At 43.7% G+C, this 4,156-nt stretch overlaps 1 non-coding gene across 1 annotated transcript; it reads left to right on the forward strand.

The window, feature by feature from the left end:
- The first annotated feature begins 1,272 nt into the window (after positions 1-1,272).
- On the forward strand, positions 1,273-1,344 carry TRNAR-CCU (transfer RNA arginine (anticodon CCU)). The gene has a single exon. It is a non-coding gene; the product is annotated as a tRNA-Arg (tRNA).
- Positions 1,345-4,156: the final 2,812 nt, after the last annotated feature.

Genomic DNA, 4,156 nt, shown 5'->3' on the forward strand with positions numbered 1-4,156 from the left:
CTTGCCTCATGAGCAGTGGAGCTGCCACCTTTAAGGGCTCCTGATACTTGGGGTCAGAGCACAGAGCAGTCCTAGTTTCAGTCCCAGATTCAAGATGGGAGGGCCTTTCCATACATGCTCTGACCCCATTTGCTCTTAAGACTTCCTCCTAAATCTGAGAAGTGAGAGTAGGAAGCCCCAGTATTGAACAGATGGTGGCTTCCAATGCCTTCTATTTGATTGAGAGGAATAAAGAATTGTGACATTTTCTTCATGCTACCCAAAGCCATCTACACATCCAATGCAATCTCTATCACAATGCCAGTGGCATTTTCCACAGATATAGGAAAAAAAAAATAAACAGTACTGAAATTTATATGGAATCACAAAAGACCCCCAAATAGCCAATGCAATCCTGAGAAAGAAGAACAAACCTGAAAGCATAATACTTCCGGATTTCAAACTATATTGCTAAGCTATAGTATCAAAACGGTATGGTGCTGGCAAAAAAAGAGACACATAGACCAATGGAACAGAATCAAGAGCTCAGAAATAAACCCTCTCTTATATTTGATGAGACTACTCAATGAGGAAAGGATAATCTCTTCAACAAATGGTGTTGGGAGAACTGGATAACCACATGCAAGAGAATGAAACTGGATCCCTATCTGACTCACAAAACTTAACTCTAGGGACTTCCCTGGTGGTGCAGTGGATAAGACTGTGCTCCCAATGCAGGGGGCCCAGGTTCAATCTCTGGTCAGGGACCTGGATCCCACATGCATGCTGCAACTAAGGAGCCTGCTTGCCACAATTAAGGAGCCCATGTGCCTCAACTAAGGAGCCCACATGCTGCAACTAAGGAGCCCACGAGCCTCAACTAAGAAACCTGCCTACCGCAACTAAGACGTGGTGCAAACAAATAAATATTTTAAAAACCTCTTAATTCTAAATGGATTGCAGACAAACATAAGAACTGAAACCATAAACTTCCTAGAGGAAAACATAGGGAAAAACTCCTTGACGTTGTTCTTGGCAATGATTTTTGGAAATGACACTAAAAGCACAAGCAAGAAAAGCAAAAATTAGTAAGTAGGACTACATCACACTAAAAAGCTTCTGCACAGCAAAATAAAGATGAACAAAAGGAAAAGACAGCCTGCAATATGGGAGAAGATATTCGCAAATGGTAAATCTGATAAGGGGCTAACATCCAAAACCTATACAAATTCATACAATTCAACGGTAAAACAAACGGAAAACAATTTGATTTAAAATTGCGTGGAGGGGACTTCCCTGGTGGTCCAATGGTTAAGACTCTGTGCTCCTAATGCAGGGATCCAGGTTCCATTCCTGGTCAGGGAACCAGATCCCGCATGCTGCAACTAAGAGCCCACCTGCCACAACTAAATATCCTGCATGTCACAACTGAAAGATCCTGCATGCTGCAACTAAAAAGAAAAAAAAAAAAAAAGATCCCGTATACTTCAACTAAGATCCAGCACAGCCAAATAAACAAATATTTTTTTAAAAAGTGGGTGTAGGGGCACTTCCCTGGTGGTGAAGTGGTTAAGAATCCACCTGCTAATGCAGGGGACACGGGTTCGAGCCCTGGTCTGGAACGATCCCACATGCAGTGGAGCAACTAAGCCGTGCGTCACAACTACTGAGCCTGTGCTCTAGAGCCTGCGAGCCATAACTACTGAGCCCACGTGCTACAACTATTGAAGCCAGTGAGCCTAGAGCCTGTGCTCCGCAGCAAGAGAAGCCACTGCTATGAGAAGTCCACACACCACAACAAAGAGTAGCCCCTGCTCACCGCAACTAGAGAAAGCCTGTGCACAGCAACAGACCCAACACAGCCAAATAAACAAATAAATAAATAAATATTTTACAAAAGTAGGTGGAGGAACTGAATAGACATTTTTCCAAAGAAGACAATCAAATGGCCACAGGTACATGAAAAGGTGCTCAACATCACTCATCATCAGGGAAATGCAAATCAAAACCACAATGAGGTATCACCTCACACCTGTTAGATGGCTGTCATCAAAAATTTAAGAGAGAACAGTGTTGGGGAGGATGTGGAGAAAAGGGAACCATTGTGCACTGTTGGTGGGAATATAAATTGGTGCAGCCAATATGGAAAACAGTATGGAGAGTCCTCAAAAAATTGAAAATAGAACTACCATATGATCCAGCAATCTCACTTCTGGGTATATATTCAAAAGAAATGAAAACAGTATCTGCACTCCCATGTTTATCACAGCATTAGTCATAATCACCAAGATATGTAAAAACAGAAGCAACCATCAACAGATGAATGGAAAAAGACGATCTGGTTTACACACACACACACACACACACACACTGGAACATTATTCAACCATGACAGATAAGGAAATCCTGCCACTTGCAGCAACATGGATGAAACTTGAGGGCATTACGCTTAGCGAAAGAAGTCAGCCAGAGAAAGACAAATACTTCATGATATCACTTATATGTGGAATCTAAAAAAGCCAAACTCATCGAAACAGAGAGTAAAAATAGTGATTACCAGGGGCTGGGAGGTGGGGGAAATGGGGAGATGGTCAAAGATTATGCTTCCTGTTACAAGATAAATCCTGGGGATCTACTGTACAGCCGTGGTGACTGTAGTCAAAAATACTGTATTATATACTTGAAAGTTGCTAAGAGAGAAAATCTTAAATATTCTTGCCACAAAAAAGAAATGGTAATTATGTGATGTGATGCAGGTGTTCGCTAACACTGTGATGGTAATCATTTTGCAATATAAGTGTATCACATCAACACGTTGTACACTTTAAGCTTACACAGTGTTATGTGTCAATTACATTTCAATAAAACTGGAAAACTTTTTAAACAAAATTTTATTTTCAGGATTGTGACATTTTAAAAACCCACGTTTGTGGAGTAAAAATCCTTCATCTAACTAGTGCTAGGGAATCCCATCAGGAAGGCTTGCTGACTACTCCCTGCCCAGCCTCTGGACCCTCCCCTCTGCCTGTTCTCAGCCAGGAGTCAGCTATTAAACACACGCAAAGCACTCAGAACAATTCCTGGCTCACAGCACGGCTGCATAAGTGCCTGCCCCTATCGCTGTTACGATTCCATCTAGCGCTTGAAGTCCTAGTTTGCTAAAACACCAGCATGTCCTCTTGGCATGAAAAGTCTCTTATTAGAGTGCTGAGCATATGACAGGAAAGAAAAAAAAGGTTTCTTCCAAATGTGTAAGAAGAAGAACGTAAAGATGCGTTGGTGAATCCCAGACATGGCCCATCCCTGACCTCTCTCCTTGAGCTGCTGACTTGATGACCAAACAGCCTATACTCTTGTAATCACTCACTTCCTGCGTGTCATTGCTTCTAGTAACCATATGCCACGGCTACCCACTTCCTCTTGCAGACCCCAAGCTGGTGCCTTCCCACAGAAGCCTCTTCAGGGTCCAGGTTTTTCCTCTAGCTTCACACAGCAAATCCTGTGACCCACCCCATGAACCAGGGTGAGCCCATCGTGTTCTCCCCAACCTGGATTGCCCCGTCCAGCCAGAGACAGCCATCCATCCAGACCCCGGTTACATTCCAGCTGAGGCTGACTCCGGTATTCTGAAGACATAAGAGAGGACAATATTCACGGTTCACTGCAAACACATGATGGCCAGCGAGATTGAGAGCTGTGTGCCCAGAGAGGGACGCCATCCCCAAGGAATCCTGGTGCGTGCTGGGTCCCCACACAGACACACTTTGACCAGCGACCTATGTGCACGCAGTTTTAGCTCTGGGGTTACAAGGCTACTCCCTAAAGGCTGAAAAGGTGAACGGCCGGGAGATGCCACCAGCGAAGTACTGATGCCAGGGTCACAAAAACCCAGTGGTAACGTTTCCTGTGGATGACACTACTTGAAAGAGGCCCATTGTTGGGAAACAGTCAACTCACTCTATCTTTTGAGCACATCAAATTACTAATAGAGAATATAATGGCAGAGCAAGGTGTAAAGAAAAACAGTCACCCACATACCAGTCCCACCTCTGTGGCTAAGCTACACGGCTATCAATTACTCATCATGAAGTCTTAAGCTGGACACGCACCCAGCTCCCGACTGTGTAATAAATGCTCCTGCTCCTTCTCAGAATAAAAGTATTAATTTCCTCCTTAA

The sequence above is a fragment of the Hippopotamus amphibius genome, chromosome 9, assembly GCF_030028045.1.
Source record: "Hippopotamus amphibius kiboko isolate mHipAmp2 chromosome 9, mHipAmp2.hap2, whole genome shotgun sequence".
NCBI lineage: Eukaryota > Metazoa > Chordata > Mammalia > Artiodactyla > Hippopotamidae > Hippopotamus > Hippopotamus amphibius.